This window comes from Choloepus didactylus, chromosome 11, assembly GCF_015220235.1.
Source record: "Choloepus didactylus isolate mChoDid1 chromosome 11, mChoDid1.pri, whole genome shotgun sequence".
NCBI lineage: Eukaryota > Metazoa > Chordata > Mammalia > Pilosa > Megalonychidae > Choloepus > Choloepus didactylus.
This window is the reverse complement of record NC_051317.1, coordinates 58,757,606-58,776,704: the sequence shown is the minus strand read 5'-3', so window position 1 is coordinate 58,776,704 and position 19,099 is coordinate 58,757,606. Positions and strand designations below refer to the sequence as shown.

General features: G+C 39.3%; 1 protein-coding gene across 5 annotated transcripts in view; it reads right to left on the bottom strand.

Moving 5' to 3' along the window:
- The window catches only part of PDZD2 (PDZ domain containing 2), a 410,031-nt gene that overhangs the window by 248,367 nt on the left and 142,565 nt on the right, over positions 1-19,099 (bottom strand). The gene's annotated exons all lie outside the window — the stretch shown is intronic.

Below are 19,099 nucleotides of genomic sequence, written 5' to 3'. Positions count from 1 at the left end.
TGAAAGAAATTTAAGATCTAAATGGAAAGACTTCCCATGCTTATGGACTGGAAGGCTTAGTATTGTTAAGATGACAATATTCTCCAAATTGGTCTATAGACTCAACACAATCACTATCAAAATCCAACTGCTTTTTTTGTAGAAATAAACAAGCTGATCCTAGACTTCATACGGATATGCAAGGGACACACCCAGATTAGCAAAAATAATCTTGAAAAAGAACAAAGTTGGAGAACTCACACATCCCAATTTTAAGACTCACTAAATATCTACAGTAATCAAGGCAGTGTGGTACTGGCATACAGATAGACATTTGGAGCAAAGGAATAGAATTGGGAGTCCAGAAATGAACTGATACATTTATGGTCAATTAATTTTGAACAAAGATGCCAAGACAATTCCAGGGGGGAAAGCCTATTTAATAAACAATGCTGTGGCAACTGGATATCCACATGCAGAAGAATGAAGCTGGATGCCTACAGAATACCATATACAAAAATTAATTTAAAAATGGATCACACACCTATATGCAAGAGTTAAAACTATAAAGCTCTAAGAAGAAAACACAGGAGTAAATCTCCATGACTTTAGATTAGGCAATGTCTTCTTAGATATAATACCAAAAGCAGAAAAAAACAAACAGAAAAGTAGATTGGACATCATCAAAATAAAAAAACTTTTGTGCTTCCAAGTACCATCAAGAAAGTTAAAAGACACCTCACAAAATGAGAGAAAATATTTGCAAATCATATATTCAGTAAGGGACTTCTATGCAGAATATATAAAGAACTCTTAGGACTCAGTTTTAAAAAGACAACCCAATCTAAAAATGGCCAAAGGGTTTGAATAGACATTTTTCTAAATATATACAAAAGGCCAAATTGCACATGAAAAGAAGCTCAAAGTTATTAGTCACCAGGGAAAGGCAAATCAAAACCAAAATGAGATCATATTCACTAGGACAGTTTTAATTAAAAAGATAAGATAGTAACAAGTGCTGGTGAGGATGTGGAAAAATTAGAAACCTCATACACTGCTGCTGGGAATGTAAAATGGTGCAGCCACTCTGGAAAGCACCTTGGCAGTTTCCTCAAAAAGTTAAACACAGAGTTACCATATAACCCAGCAATTCACCCTTAGGTGGAAAACAGGCATTTATGCAAATATTTGTACATGAATGTTCACAGCAACACTACTCCTAATAGTTAAAAAGTGGAAACAACCCAAATCTATCAATTGATGAATGGATAAATAATGTGGTTTAGCCATACAATGGAATACTGTTTGACAATATAAAGGAGTGAACATGGCTGAACATTGAGAACATTATGCTAAGCAAAAGAAGCCAGTCACAAAAGACTAATACTGTATGATTCCATTTAAATGAATTGTCCAGAATAGGCAAATCTGTAGATACAGACAGTGGAATATGTTTGCCAGGGGCTGGGGAAACGGAGGTATGGTGAATGACTGCTAATGGATAAAGGGTTTCTTTTTGGGGTGATGAAAATTATCTAAAATTTGATAGTGGTGATGGTAGAGCAATTCTGTGAATTTACTAACAACTTCTTAATTGTATACTTTTAAAAGAGTGAATTTATAATATGAATATATCTCAATAAAGCTGTTATAAAAAAAGAATATTTTACTTTAAAAATTCCTTCATCTCAGTATTAGTTACAATTACCCCCACCCCAGGGTAATGAGACAGTTTTCCAAGGTATAGATGCAAACCCTATAAAATCGGGGACTTTATATATATCTCGCACACCAGTATTGCCCCAACCTGTGGAACCCAGGGCTGTAACATTACAGGTGCTCAATAAATATCATTATTTGAATAAAAATTATAAGATTAAGAAGCTATCTGCAACTCAGATTTCCTGACTCCTGAGCCCAGGGTTCTTTCCTTCCGCAGTGAAAATGTGTGAGAGACAGTGATAGCATGCATAAGGAGCTCAAGGTATCCCGGCCAGGATGCTGTACAGGATGTATCGTGTCGGAGTTATTACTGTACTAAAGGAAGGATCTGCTCTTCACCGGGGAATGGATATGGTGGATGGAAGTGGTCTTTACTGTGGAAAGACATGCTATCTAGGGAATGGGTAAGTAACTGACACAGCATCCTAGCAACAAGGACTCAGGTCTTGGAGCCAGGTAAACCTGGGTTTGATACCTTGCTATCCCTTAGCAGGTTTGTGGTGTCCTTTACTAGGTGTATTTACCTAATATTTCTGAGCCTAAATTTCCTCATCCATAAATGGAGGTAATAATACTTACCTCTAACCTCCTGAAGTCGGTGTAAGAATTAAATGAGAGCGTATATGTAATGTCCATGGCTCTTATTTACTGATCAAATGTGGGGTTCTCTGCCCAATACGTAGCAATAAGGTCACTCTCCTTCTGAAACCCCAGTGTCATAGACTGGCTGTTACACACATTGGGCAGAGATCCCCACATTTGATTGGTATCAATTTGGGGACTCTGGTAGGATTTAAGACAGATAAGGTGGCCTTAGTGTTGATCAGAGTTCATATGCCCTTGTTTAGATTGTTTCCATTTATCAGATCTATTTTGTCTAAAGATGTGACCTGGACAATTGGAAAGGTCTTTGCCATCTCCCGAGGCAGCCCTAGCAGTTCAAAGTAGTCAGCATTTTCCCATTCTTTTAAAAATATTTCCAATAAAGTTGTTTGGTGGTGGTGCTGCCTTTGGGACGTTGTAGCAGTTTCTTTCTAATGACTGGGGCTTGGAGGGTTTTACTGGAGATTATTTAGCTTGGGAGGATATCGTTTTCTTATGTTCTGTTTGCTTGTTTTATCCCCAAATAGTTTTGTTTATCCAGATTTTGGCACGGCCTTCACCAGCAATCCTATAAATTAATTGATAAAGTTCTGAGTATCCAGGCTTACAAGTCTGAACTTGGCCCAGCTAGGAAAAAGAGGGGAAAGAATGGAGAAGTTCAAAGAGCACGCAAAGCTCAGCTTCCCTAATTTCTGGGACTCCGGAGTACTAAGTTATATACATATATATAAATTCTTATTTATCTTTGACCAATTTGAATAGAGCTCTTTTAAGAATTTTTGTTTGTCAGTTTGGTATTACCATCTTGGAGGTAGGAAAACAGACATTGAACAATCAGACAGATACAAATGGAAAGTTAGATACACACGAAAACAGAAATACAGAAACATAAAACTCATTAATTTGAACCAAAATTTTTCTTTTTTTCCAGTATGATTTGTAATTAAGATATCATTCACATACTGTACTAATGGAATAATTCCTTCTCTGGATTTTAGTTTAAGTGGATGTGGAGAATGGGGTATTCACATATATAAATTTTCTTGGGTCTCTCTGTTTGTCTACCCCTGTAGGCACTTGCTGGAGGGGTAGAGGTTTTCCAGTGGCTCAGCTGCTGGTCTTGGAGAGCAGCCTGGCTGAACTGAGTACCCTGACGGGTATGGGGGGGGGGGCAATTTCTATCTCAGGCTATTTTACCTCCAGTAAAGGGGAATACAGAGGAGAAGTTAATAAAGGCTCTAAAGGATCCTCCAGACTTGAATCAGGGAGGACATTTTTCTTTTCTCTGCTAGTCTTCAGTGGGAAAATTTTATATTTTTCTATTAACAAGTGTGCTGGTTTATATATATTATGTCCCCCAGAAGAACCCATATTCTTTAATGCAATTTTGTAGGAGCAGACATATTAGTGTTGATTAGGTGGAACCTTCTGATTGGGTGTTTCCAGGGAGATGTGACCCACCCAACTATAAGCAACACCTTTGATTAGGGTGTGACCTCTTGATTGAACAGAATTGTGGCCCCACCCATTCAGGGTGGGTCTTGATTAGTTCACTGGAGTCCTATAAATAAAGAGCTCACAAACAAAGGTCAGAACAAGTGGGAGTGATATTTTGAAGAGGAGATGCAGCTAAGAGAGGACAAAACACCCAGAGAGCAACATTTTGGAGAATGCCATTTTGAAATGCAACCTGGGAGCAAGCAGATGCCAGCCACGTGCCTTCTGAGCTAGGAGAGGTTTTCCGGACGCCACTGGCCATTCTTCAGTGAAGGTGCCCTGTTGTTGATGCATTACCTTGGATACCTTATGGCCTTAAGACTGTAACTTTGTAACCAAATAAACCCTCTGTATAAAAGTCAATCCATTTCTGATGTCTTGCAAAACAGCAGCATTAGCAAACTGTAACAACAAGCAAATAAAGGATTGGATATACATCATCTCACCCCATTTCTGCTCTCCTTTTGCAGAACAACTCTAACCATATACAATGTTCTTTTCTATAGAACCATCCTCAGGTTATTCCTCTCCTGATTCTAAATCATACTGAAGCCAGACCGTGTTATAGGAATAAACTATTTTGCTTTTTTATAGGCATATAACTAAAATCTTTCTAATTTTTTTCCCCTAATTTTTAAAAACAACTCAAGGGGCTACATTTAGGAATGCTATGAGGTAATCAGTAACTAATTAGGAATACTTGAACAAAACAAATGCAATAACACACCAATTAACAATTTAAACAATTTAAACAGCACTTAACACTTATTATATATCCAAGTAACACACCAATTAACAATTAAACAGACACTAAACACTTACTTCATTTCATTAAATATTAATTAATTGTTAGATTACTTATTTTAAAAATACATACATATTAGGAATATATTTAACAGACAGACTCAGGTTAGGGCCTCAAACCCCATACAGCCGGGAATCCATAAAACAGAAAGGTGTAGAGGTCAGAGTAAGGGAGATCATTCTGGAAGTGGGACCCAGGCCTGAAATCCAGGTCCAAGGGCCTCGAACCCCGTTATTAACTTCCGGCTCCACTTTTGTTCTAGTTTGCTAATGCTGCCGCTCTGCAAAACACCAGAAATGGATTGACTTTTATAAAGGGGGTTTATTTGGTTACAAAGTTGCAGTCTTAAGGCCTTAAAGTGTCCAGGGTAACACATCAACAATTGGGTACCTTCACTGGAGGATGGCCAATAGCATCTGGACAACCTCTGTTAGCTGGGAAGGCACATGGCTGGTGTCTGCTCCAGAGTTCTGGTTTCAAAATGGCTTTCTCCCAGGACGTTCCTCTCTAGGCTGCAGTTCCTCAAAGATGTCACTTTCAGTTGCTCTTGGGGCACTGGTCCTCTCTTAGCTTCTCCGGAGCAAAAGTCTGCTTTCAACAGCTATCTTCAAACTGTCTCTCAGCTGCAGCTACTCTCTCAGATCCTGTGCGTTCTTCAAAGTGTCCCTCTTGGCTGTAGCAAGCTCGCTTCTTCTGTCTGAGCTTACATAATGCTCCAATAATTTAATTCAGACCCCCCTGAATGGGCAGGGCAACACCTCCATGGAAACCATCCAATTAAAGTAATCACCCACAGTTGGGTGGGTCGGATCTCCATGGAAACACTCAAAGAATTACAATCTAATCAACACTGATACATCCACCCACACAAGATTACATCAAGGATAATGACATTCTGGGGTACATAATACATTCAAACTGGCTCACTCGGTGACCCACTCACCCAGTCAGATGCCCAGACCTGGAACCAGAAACTTCCTCCCTTTGAAGTTGTAAAGCACTGAGGAGCCTAAGGTGCCGCCAGAGCAGAAGAAAACTCAGTTGCCGAGCCTTGAGACTAAAAGGGTCTAGCAGCTGCAAAAGGCTCCATTACTATGCTTACCCATCCTGCCAGAGCTCCATTCTCCACAATGGATTTATGTAATTGGAAAAATAATACCCTCTCTATAGAGAGGACCCAAAGAAAATGGAAAGCTGAGTTGCTTCAATATTTGCAACCTATAACCCAAATTGGGTTGATATTCAGGCCTTGAAATGCCTTAATAATCGGAAAAGAATGGAGAATGGAAATAGAAAAGGCAAAGTAGGAAGTAGATAAAAAACAAGGAGAAAATCCTGACAACCCAGTGGATGGTGGAGCAAATTTAGCAGTACCAGTAAGGGACCCTGAATGGAATCCAAATAATGCTGATGACCAGGCTAAATCAGAGCATTATAAAAAGTATATTACTGCAAGTCTGTAAAAAGGGATCCCTAAACCCATAAACTTACAAAAAATTAATGAAACAATATAAGAATCAAAGGAAAGTCCCTCAGCTTTCCTTGAAAGAATTTATACTACTTACCAGCAATGCACTAATATAGATGTGGAAAGTCCAGAGAATGCCAGAAATTTAAATATGACCTTTATTGCTCAGAGTTTCCCTGATACAAGGAGAGAGCTATGGAAAATAGAGAACTAAGGTTACCTTTCAAGTTTATTACAACAGGGACCAAGTTAAAAAGTCCCCTACTTCAAAAAGCAAACAGCACCTCCAGGGGCTCTCGGAAAAGAAACATCATTTCTCTCCATCTTCCACCAGAAGCCTCCTCGGGTAACAATACAGGTGGGAAAACAATTAATTTTATTTAACACAGGAGATTAAATAAAAAGCTAACGTGATTTCCAACCCATCAGCTACTATAACAGGAGTGTCTGGTAAAATGCAAAGAAATCATTTCTACGGTCACTAGACTGCCTAATTAAAACCAAATATTTAAAGCATAGCTTCCTGTATGAAGCTTCCAGTTCCCTTGCTAGGGAAAAACCTGTTAACCAAATTAGATGTCCAGATAACTTTTTCTCCAGATTGTTTATCAACAGGAGTGCCTCCAGGACAAACTTGTGCATTGCAGGTGGCACTGCTGAAGCAAGGAGAACAGAAGAACTATCGGCCTAAAATCTCCTTGAGAAACCCCAGTGTCATAGATTGGCTGTTAATGCACATTGAGCAGAGAACCCCTTGTTTGATTAGTACCATTATGAATAATATTCTATAAACTTTTTAATTGACATTGATAGTATCTAATGAAACTAATGAGTTTTTCAAATATCTTGTAAAGGAATAGAAGAAATGGAGATGGGCCAGTAGTGGTTTTCCGACCTGTCAGGAGGCCCTGAAAAGATTTGGGACCTCCCATCTGGTGACATTGAGCACGGTAGAGAAAAGCAGTAACCCCTTACCTTATTACAGCCACCCCCACTCCCTGCTCCCTGCCCAGCAGCTTCGCTTGAAACCAACACAATTTCCTGGGCGGGGGTGGGGGGCAGAGAGGGAATGAGAAAGGGAGCCTTGGGGTGGGGGTTGGGGGCTGGTAAGAGGTAAGAGACAGAAAATACCTCACCCTTGGGAGGAAAGAGGAACACAGGCAATTAAACCCATGTCAACCAAACACTTTTTGTTTTATAATGGTGCTATCTTCAATTATTTGTTTTCCTAATTAAAAAGTAGTACAAGCTTATAAAAATGCAAATTATGTCCAAGTACATAAAGTATAGGAGAGCCAACTTGACTTGAACTGGTCCATCTGCAGCTATAATGTCTGCTTTTAGAAGGAAAAAAAGCTTTCATTTTGCTTGATACCTGTTAATAATGTCTCTGTAGGAAATGACAATCTATACAACTGGAGTGATAGATTAAGATACGTAAAGCAACCAGCTCAGTGGCTAGCCAACTGTGGTTATTCAATAAATGGTAACCATTATTTCAAAATCTTTTTTTTTGTTTTTTGAAAAATGTTCTCTATGTAGGTCTCACTATCATGGAAAAAACTTAATTGAATAGTGCCCTCCAGAGGCCATTGGGAATTCAACTGTGCTGGCAGCTAAAATCTAGGAAAAGACTTTCCAGGGAAGGACAAGCTGCAGTGGATAGAGAAATGCAATTTAATTTTCTTTTCTATTTATGTGGGAGCCAGCAGCTGAGCTTGGTGTACTAGGGCATATGAGAACCTCAATGAGGGGTCTAAACTTCAAATTGTTAATCCAATAAGGCATCTTAGGCAATGAACCAACTCTCTATGGATGACAAGGGAGAATCTTAATATGCAGATATGCGAGTATATTACAAACTACATCAAGACATGAGTGCTTGGAAGTTACACATAGGAAGAAGTCAGGGAAAAAGAGTGCCAACAAAGGATATCTAAATAAACAGGTGGATGGGCAGGGAGGGCCTGGAAACGAGGGGTGTTTGGTATCATTAATAATTAGACTCAGACATGGAAAGCAGGAAGAGCTGAGGAGCCAGACTTTTCTATACACATGTGCAAGATAAGGGCTGTATGTCTGGTACAATGTCATTGCTAGAATGTTCCTTAGTAATGGAAACAAATTATTCTGGTGTTATCTCATTATCACCATGTTCTTACAGGTCAAAATATCTTTGGCCCTTTACATGTAAAATGAAAATCACTGAATGGAAAACTGGCTTTTCTAGGTTTTACGCCCAAGAAGGATTCCACAGGTATTTTGCTGATCGACTATCTGATTTGTCAACCACCAGCAGCCTTTCGGATAGGGGTTATCAGTTTGCAAGGAATATTTTACGGGAACATGGAAATCTCATGTTAACCAGCCCAGCTAGATATCATGGGAATGGGTGCTGAGAACTGCAAACCCCCAAGTTCTCGGAAGCTCCTCTCCCCATTCCTCTCTCTCTGGGCACACAGTGTCTTGGTGCTGCCCTTTACATGCCCACTCCGTGCTCCTCTAGAATGATAAGCTTCCTCTGATGTCTTCCCTCCTGTAATTTAGGTGCATCTGACTCTGGTTTGCCGTGGACAGGATTTGACTCTGACTCCGCTTCTGTTTATCCCACAGAGCTAAGCAGCTAGGTCTCCTACTGGCTTGATTCCAAATTCCCAGGAGACAAAATTAGTCTCAGTTTAGTGGCTGGATTTAGTTTGTTTAGCCATCCCTGGGGGTGGCCAGTAATCCTCACAACCTTCCTATGAAATTTCATCTTCAGAAGGAACTGCTGATAACAATATGTCTTTCAATAATATTCTCGGTGCATTTTATTCCCATTTTATAGATGAGAGAACTGGGGTTCAGAGAAGTTGAACTCATATGGTTATTAGGGGGCTGAGCCAGGATTTAAGCCCAGGCAGTCTGATTCCAAAGCCTGTGTGTGAACCACCAACCCTACCCTGACTCCCAATCTAGTTCCTGCAGAAGGTAGGTAATGAAGCTGATGCAGAAGAAACCTCAGACTTCATCTTGTTCTCAGGGAGCTTAAAATCTGGTTGAAGGAGGCAAGACTTACAAATTCGAAACAGTGCATGAGAATGATGACATACTAAATTGTGTGTTGCCCATTGTATTAGTTTTCTGTTGCTGTGTAATGAATTATAACACATTTAGAAGTATTGAAACAACATCCATTTATTAGCTTATGGTTCTGTGGATCAGAACAACAACATTGGGTTGCTGCTCAGTTTCATGAGGCTGAAATCAAGTGTTGGCTGGGGCTTCGATCTCACCTGGGGCTTGGGATCCTCTTCCAAGCTCACTGGTTTCAGAATTCAGTTCTTTGGGATTGTAGGACTGATGTCCCTGTTTTCCTGCTAGTTGTCAGCCAGTGGCTGCTCTTGGGTCCTGGAGATCACCATTTTCCAGTATCTGTTTACAACATGAATGTTTACTTTCCTCCAGGCCAGTGGGAACATGGTCTCTCCAACTTCCCCTCATTCTAACAGCCAGAGAAAACTCTGCTGTTAAGGGTTCATATGATTAGGTCAGGCCCACCCAAATAATCTCCCTTTCTTAGAGTCAACTGTGCCTTCTAACACAACTTTATCATAGAAGTAAATTCCATCAAAACCAGAGTCCTGGGGTTATCCAAGGCAGGTGCATGGTGAGGTCTACCTTAGAATTCTGCCTACCACACCTGTTAATATAGATAGCATGGATGTGCAGGTTACTGATGTTTATAAGATGAAGAGGAGGGAGGGTTTCATGGAAGATGGGGTATTGAACTGGGCCTTGAAGGATGGGCCACACTGGAAAGACAGCATTTCACTAGGATGGCCTTAGAAACTCAGCGACATGATTCAAGCTAATTTGGAAAATTAATGGACGAAACTTTCAAAGAATAGTAGGAAAAAATTATAGCAAAGAGATGGAGGCGACTGCTAGATGTTACAACATAACCAAAATGTGTGATGAATGCAAAATTAGAAAAATTAGAAATAGAAATCAGATGAACAAAAATAGATCACCCAGAAACAGATTTGTGTGTGTGCACGTGTATTTATCTCACCATAAATCAAGCCTCCAAATTACTTGAAAATATTTAACAAATGGTGTTTGGATAATTATATAACAATCTAGAAAAGAAAATGAGATTTAAATTTCCACCCTACATCAAAATAAATGCGAATTAAATTAAAAATTAAATTATAAAGATCACTTTTAAAATATAATTACTAAAATTGGTAGACGAGTTTCAGGTATTTGAGAAGATGGCAACATTCTAAGATTTGAGGTATTGTAAAGACAATTACAAAACAAAATGCAAACAACAAAACCCTCGGACTCACTCATAGAAACAGTTAAAACTTCTATATAGTAACAACAACTTTAAAAGATTGAGGGGAATTTTAATCATGTAGGACAAATATTAAGATCTATAACATTTAAATGCAATAATTTAAATTCAATAATGAAGATTAAGACCATAAAAAAAGTAGAAAAAGATCATGAACAGGTAATTTAGATAACAGGTAAGATAAAGTCAAGGTCACATGCATTTTAAATACAGTGTTACATACAGTATTGAAAAAATTGGAAAAATAGCAAGAGCGCACATACCTAAATTATCATTGATGATTATAATTATAAAGACTATTTAGTAAGGTAGAAGATGTTTAAACGTGTTAAGTAAAAAAGGAAAATCCAGAGTTCTGCATTTGTTTGATTCAATATTTTAAAGGTATTGCTATGGTGTTGGTGAAGTTTTGGGGAAAACAGCCACTTTTATATATATTGTCAGTAGGGGTTCAACATTAGCATATTCTCTCAAGAGAAGCAATTTGCCAATATGAGTGAAACATTTAAAATGTGCACTCGTGTGACTGAGAACTCCACTTCAAAGAATTTATCCTTCACATACATGTGTACATGTGCACAAAAGTAACATGACCATAAAATTTATTGCAGAGTTGCAGAAGTTCAAAAAGACTGGACAATAAAAATGTCCATCCATTGGAAACTGATTAAACAAATCCCATTAGAACCATTCAGTGGAATATTATACAGCTGGTAAAAAGAATGAGAGAGACAGTGATGAGTTCTGATTTTTGGAACAATCTGTAGTATAGGTTTTTAAGCAAAAAAAAAAAAAAAGATGCAGAATACTGTGAATAATGTGACCCCAATTTCTGTTTAAGGAGAAAATGTTAAAGAATAATATCCAGAGAGATGCTAAAACACTGCTAACAGAGCAAGCCTCTGGGGGTGGGGGGTGGAGGCGGGGTGGCAGCTGGGAGGTAGTGACTAGAGAATGGGGGTCCAAAATGAGAAAAAGACTTCTCACTCAATGTGCTTCTGTGCTATTTGAATGTAATAATATGTGCCTGTATTAATTTCCAGTGAAAACACTTGTTAAGAAAACTGTATATTGTTTATGAACATAGATTTAATGGAAATAGAAAAATTAAATCTATTGAGTTAGTGTGGTTGCATTATCTTGATATAGAAAAATTAATTGAAAACGAATGTAGTTGAATTGCAAAGTTATTCTTTTTTTAAATGTTACTTTAACATTGTTTTATGTTTAATATTGCCATTGAAATAAATAAAAAATTAATGTGTGTGTGTGGGAGGGGTGGTACCTAAGGAATTAAGTAAATATGTTGTTCTGAAATGAATTAAGAGGAGAATAATGAGCCAGAAAGAGTTCACCAAATGGTGCGGGCAGCAATTAGCTGGCGAGAGCAGTGAGGACAGGAGCCAGCGTGTCTGTATTTGGTGGGGCAGTGACCAGGACACACCACAGAAGGAACTCAAGAGTCTGATCTAGAAACCAAGAGGGGAGGATGGGGACAGCTAAGTAAGAGGGTCCTGCTGGCAGAGCCAAAGGAAAACCAGTCCTCAGATTGCCAGTTGAGGATGGACAGCCGGGATGGGGTTGATGAGAGATTTCTACATCCTGCAAATCTCAATGAGACACTTCTTTAAGAGGATAGGGCTAGCCTGTATACCTGTGAGATGGCTACTCTAGAAATTTTGATTTTTATGTCTCTCAGCAAAAAGTTTTTGAACATGAGCCCCCAATATATGTATATTTACTTACTTAATGTGCACGAGTACTATTGTGCTAATATATTATTTGCATTATAAAACATATGAAAAACAAATTTTAAAAATTTAGAATAAAATTTTTAAAAAATCCATGGAACTACATAACAGCAACAGTGAACCCTAAGTTAATGGACTATACTTAGTAGTACAATTATAAAAATGTGCTTTCATCAATTGTAAGAAATGTATCTCACCAATGCAAACTGTTAATAATAGGGTGGTATACGGGAATCCTATGTTTCATGCATACTTGTTTTGTAAACCCACAACTACTCTAATTTAAAAAAATTAAAATATATAAATAATAAGAAATAAAATAATAATAAAAAGAGGTGCTTAATCTGAAGTTCTTAATACCTTAAAATCTTTTTCACCATGACTAAAAAGTTAAGAAAAATATAAAGTGAGTACCATTTTTAAGAAATGCTGCGTAAATATATTTCATGGTTTTCAAAATGCTTGGTTTAATACTTTGGGAATGTGATAGTTCAGAAATACTGTCTGAAGTTCAGAATGAATGCATGTTGGTTTTAACGGTTGCCATAGCTTAAGATATCCCATGAGGATTTGTAGATACAAGTAAGAAGCATGTTGGTGGCTGCATTTCCTTAATCATAATATTCCTTTTCCAACCCTATCCACCGTTTGTGAAAAGGTTTTTGTTGAAATCTGGTGGGCTAATTTTCAACTTCCTTGAGTTTTTCTTGCAAACTCATTGAAAGGTACTGATTTTTAAATATATTTTACCATATATTTTCTGTAAAATCCTTTGTTTGGAAGATTTTGAAAATAGAAAATTTTGTTTTCAAGAATTTAAATATGCAATGAATGCGACTTTTTGTTGACAAACATATCATTTTTGTAAAAAAAAAAAAAAAGTCATATAACACTGGAAACATTTCCGAAAATCCATTTTGAAAGTTTTCTTTCCACAGCATGGCTTTGTTTCAAAAAGTAGTGGCTTTCTTGTTAACAAAATCTTTACCCTGAATGGACAGATTGTGTGCATTTATTTTTGCAAAAGTCTTCCGGAAGCACATTACTGAGAACACCACGTATTTTCATAGATCAGGTCAGCGGAAACACTTGTCTTTTTTGTAGAAGAAAGAAAAAAACATCATCTTTTTAGTTTGATAACTCTGTTAAGCACTTTGCCACAAGATACACATCAGACCTACTTGTTTGGGTTTGCTAAAGCTGCTGGAATGCAATATTCCAGAAATGGGTTGGCTTTTACAATAGGGATTAATAAGCTTACAAATTTACAGTTCCGAGTCTATAAAAATGTCCCAATTAAGGCATCAACAGAATGATACCTTCTCTGAAGAAAGGCTGCCAGCATCTGGGACACCTCTGTCACGTGGGAAGGCACATGGCTGGCATCTGCTGGACCTTCTCTCCTGGGTTTTGTTGCTTTTAGCTTCTGGCTTCAGTGGCCTCCTCTCTTGGCTTCTGTGGGTGTGTCCTTGCCTCTTGACTTCTTTGGGGCTTCGCTGGGCTCTCTGGGCATTTTCTGTGTGTTCCTTATCCTCTTATAAAGGACTCCGGTAAGGGGATTAAGACCGACCTTGAACGGGGTGGGTCACATCTCAATTGAAATAACCCAATCAGAAGGTCCCACCCACAGTAGGTCTGCACCCACAGGAATGGATTAAAAGAACATGACATTTCTGGGGTACATGACAGCTTCAAACTAACACCGACCTCTATATAGTAAATAATTGGTATGGTCATTCTCCACTGTATTACAGAGAAAAAGTCTACTAATTGTAAAGGTCTTATTTTTATAAAATTAACCATACTGATAACATTCTTTAACACTTTTTGTACTTCTGTCTTCAGCTTCTTGCTGCATTAACTTGCTTCACACCAATGGGGTGACTCAATTTCTTGTTCTGGGCTATTTTCATAACCTTACCCTGAATTCTTTCCTTATTTCAGTCAAAGCAGCTGTTAACTTAAATAATTTTCCCATAAAGCATTATTTTAATTAATGAAGTCATTGGCTTTTGAAAATATATCTTTTCTGGTACCTCTTTCCTTTAGTGACTCATAAGTAAGTAAGTCTTCTAGTCATTATTTTAACCAGATCAAGCATATACTGTTATTTGGAACATGTGTGAAATAGCAGGATTTACACCCAACTCTAAAGCAAACCTCCCACAAGCATACTGTGTTTTAAAAATGTCAGCAATGTTTTCTGACAAAATCATGCATTTTATTTTGTAACTATATTGTTTTCCATGTATTATTTTAGCAATTTTTATTGCATCAGGAAGAATGAGTGTTTTCCTAATGGCTTTTAGCCTTAAGCAATTAAATAAAAACGAAAGAAAGAAAGAAAGAAACCTCAAACTTCAAAATATTAAGTTTAGTGAAATTCTGGATTATATTTAGTACAAATTTAAAACAAAGGTTAATTTAGTTAAAATTTAATCCATAAAACCACAAACCCAAGTAAGCTTACATAAACTGTAGTCCCTTGAAATAAGTCAAGAGTGAATTACCCAGGGAGAGGGACTTTGTAGGTTTCCCCCGCTTGCCTCAGGATACATCACCTACACATAGGACATGGGGTTTTCTGCTGTAGACTGTCAATCCATAACCAAAATATTAGTCAAGTGCTAAATTTCTCATTTAAGATAAAAACATATCCTGGTTTGCTAACAGTTTTTCCCTTACCCCATGAAACTTCTTGGGTATCCCACTTTGGTGACCACTTTTCTAGAAAATGAACCATTTCCAAGTGACCGCCATTTAAATCCTCTCGATCCATTCTGCTGGGTCAGACAAAGATTACCCAGGAATGGACACTGGGGCTAAATAAAACTCCTGAGTTACGGACAAATCTCAAGACTTGCCATGTAATTTGAAAGAACCCTGTACTTAAGAGAACTTGAATTTTTGAAGACACCACCATATGAAAATATGCCTGTGATCCCAAAGGTCAAATAAACAGTTTCTTAATAAATCCCAGCCCCATTTAACCTCACAAACCTCACAGCCCAGCCTCAAGGCTGCACCACCATGCACTTCAGCTTTGGAAATATCCCAACCCTCTGTCTCCTTTCCCCTCCCCAAAAGGAAAGGGCAAATTTGAGTACAAGAGACATTGTAAATGAGAGAATCACCTTTTCCTTGCTGAGGAAAAAGTCCTAAGCAAGCTACCTGTAGGATGAATCAGCATTTAGATCATGGCTAAAGCCCATATATCCAAGTCTCTGTGGCTTGGAGATGCACAGAACCCAGCCACTTGAACCTTTGAGTATTTCACTGTATATTTCGTTATTATACCTGGTCATCCAACAGGCCACTAGTAGTCACATCTCCATGAACGCTTTAAATATGGCATAACAAACTCACATCCTCAATATCTTTGGAGGGAGATCATGTGTCAAAGAAGAATCCTATGAAAAAATCCATGTAACTTTTAAAACCCATGTTTTATTTATGTTGTGCAAAAGAGGTATATATTTAGGTCCTTAAAATTGCAGGTTTTATTCCCTTCCAGGAGGAGGCAGCAATCCACAGTTGCACACCAAAAGATGGGATCTCAAGTGTTTTTGACTCTGTGCTTGGCAAATACAGATTAAACTAAAGTATAGTTCATTGGGAGTAACTGAGCCCATTACTTCAGAAGTACTGAGGGGAGAAAGGGTGTCAAAGCTCAGAACTCAACACCCTTCTGGGAAAGAAAAGCTTGAGAGTAATTTGAAGGCATCCGGTACTCAAAATGAGTGTGCAGCTTATACCTTATTTAACACCTGGACATAAAAAATGAAGTAGAGGTCAAAATTCCTGAAAATGGCCCAGGTGTGTCCGGAGATCAGAGAAGGGTGTGACGCTAGGCAAGTAACACCATAATGACACCAAGATGCTTTTCTGCTCTTCTCTTTTTCTCTTTGTGGTTCACATTACAATAATTCCCTAAAGTAATACTGAAAGTTATCTCTAAAAATGACTGTCTTAAGTGGGATATTTGGGTTTCCCATTTTCCATGGTTGAAGTCAGTCACCCCCATGGCCTCATTGCCCTCAATCGGCTCTAATGGGGGTGCCAGAGGAGAAGCAGGTCATGGGAATAAAATGAAAGAGCATCTCTGGATCTAGCTCTGAAACCTCAACCCCTTAACATAATGGAAAGTTGCACCTCTGATGTTTTCTCTTCCTCCATAAAGCAGGCGGACCGATGGTGAGGTAAAAGCTGAAAAGCGGCTTTGGACAATTACCTGTATGTTGTGACTGAAGCTGTTCCGAAGCTGCCAGTTTTCTCAAAGAATCCACTGCAATGGCTGTCACCGAGTTTGAAATGTGCACAGTACCCACACGTTCCTTAAGGCTTTAGGATTCCAGAAGGCTTGAGTTCAATAGACTTGGGAAGGATAAATTCCCTCTACTGTCAGCCACTGAGAGCATAGCTTATGTGGACTTACCAGACCAACTATCCATCTGCTTTTGGGGGAACTCAGAGGAGGTGAGGCTGCTGAGGGAAAATCCCACTGGGGCGCCTCCTGGGGCAGCAGGAGAATACCAGTCACTGAGAGGAGGAAGATGGAGCCCTAATCACTTTTTGCTCAGTGATGGCTCAGACGTTTGCTATTCTAGAGAGAGCTCTGAAGGCAGAAAACATCATCCTAATAGCACGGTTGTGAAACACCCCCAGCCTAATGAATAATAATAAACTTGACTAAAACTCCCACCACTTTCCCTCGCTGTACTCAATTTCAACCACAAGATGGCAGGAGATGGCCCCAGATCCAACATAGCCTTGCCCAGATGGCACTCGAAGAACTGAGAGAAAGCAAGAGTCTACAGCCATCAAAGGTCATCGTTTATACTTTTATGAAGCTGCTATGTTTTGTTAAAATCTTATGGAGAAGGAAGCTTCTAGATGAAGTCACCATCCATTTTAGAGAATATGTAGAAAAACTTAGTTTTCTCCTTGTTTTTACCTTACAACTGTAATTCCATTGGTTACTCTTTGTAGTATTGAAGAAAAAGTACTAGAAGTTACATTTGTACAAATGAATTGTAGTTCTCACTCTTCTCCAAGAAGATATCTGACCCTGGGACACCATATCCTGGAGCCCCAGCTTCTTCCTCGATACATTGAGAAAATAGGACTTAGATGAACTCTGGGGTAGCTTCCAGAAACCACGTCATGAGATGAAACAGCATGTGGGGAAAGCATGCTGAGAAGAATGAAGTGTGGCACAAATGCAGGGTCCTGTAACACTTCATTACATTGCATCCTTGGGGAATGGGCCATTCCACATGATGGGTTTTCCCAATAATTGAATTTTAAATGCTGAAACTTGTTTTCCTTTTACCCTTCCGTAATAGAAATCTTTCTAAAGTATATTACACGCTTCTCTGGTTTCTTCAACGGCAAACTAAACATAATTTAACCTTTCCTTAATGGCCCGAGGTCACCATGATGACCACCTCTTTCTAAATATCCAGTGCTATAGGCAGATCACCAGGGTGCTGTGGGAGCCCCGGGCCCCAAAGTGTCTTGAAGACTGCACACAGCAGTTTGCTTGACCTAGGACAGTTAAGGTTTGACCTCTTCTCCTTGTGATATCAGGTACTAAATGTAACCTATACTTGAAACTACTCCTTCCTGAGACTCCCTGAGATACTGTTATCTACAAGGTAATCTATAATCCTCTTCTCCTCCCTGTTGATTACAATCAATTGATTACAATTGATCACAATTACAAATTGATTACAACCCCCACTCCCCACCTTATGCTCTCATACCCATTGGAATGTTGAGCCCTTATAACCAGCTCATTCATCCCCCCCCAAGGTGCAGACTATTTCTGAACTCACCGCCATTCAGAAGCTCCTGAATTTCTGAATTCAGGGCAACATGACTCGACTTCCCCACCCTGTAGGTAAGCCCCATAATAAAAGTTCATGCCTCAGAATGTGTCCGGTGATTCCTTTAGTCCTTTGGCTAGAAAACCCCTCTTGGGCCATGACAGGTGCCTTTGGGCATGGGCAGTTGGACAGGGTCCTCCTGTTAAATGGCCCCAGAGACTATATTATAAAGCTATAATTGGCAATCCCTCCTCTCTGCAATCTCCTACATCACTCCCTACAGTCATTTCTCCAAGTAACACCTACAAGCAGTCTCTTGACACTCTGTTTAAAATCTGCTATAACCTAGAGGGAACTTGAGGTTGCCATGGGTAACCAGAATCTAAGCTTGTGACAACCCCGAATTTAATTTTACACGCAATTTAAAGGCAGTGGCTCCTGCGACAAAGGTAACTTCTGGTCAGGGCTGACATTCAGCTCGTCTGTACAGTAAAAAATCCTTCTGTACCAGCTGGCCAATCGCCCCGAGCCCCCCAGTGCCCTCCTGCCAGCCCAGCCAGCCCAGCCCCTCCCCCACATCCACACTCCAGGAACCCAAAGGTGCTGCTGGGCACTGCGGGCTCCCGGACCCTTTTCCAGCACGCACTCGGCATCATTCCCAACTGCTCAGTGCCTAGTACAGGTTGAATTGTGGACCCAATAAGACATATTCAAGTCCTAACCTGTCAGTCCTGTGAAGGTGACTTTATATGGAAATAGGGTCTCTGAAGATGTTATTAGTTAAGATGAGACCAAACCAGATAAGGATGGACCCTAACCTAATCCAGTATGACTGGTGTCCTTACAAGAAGGGAGGACTTGGAAACACACAGACACAGGGGAGAATGTCTCGAGAAGATGGAGACACAGATTGAAGTCCAGGGACCGCTGGAGACCCACCAGTAGCTAGGAAGGGGCAAGGAAGGGGTCTCCCCTACAGAGCTTGAACTTTGAGCCTCCAGAACCATGAGACAAATTTCGGTTGTTTTGAGCCATCTCATCAGTGGTACTTTGTTCTGACAGCCCTAACAAACTAAGGCAGAGCCCATGCCAGACTGGTTGCTC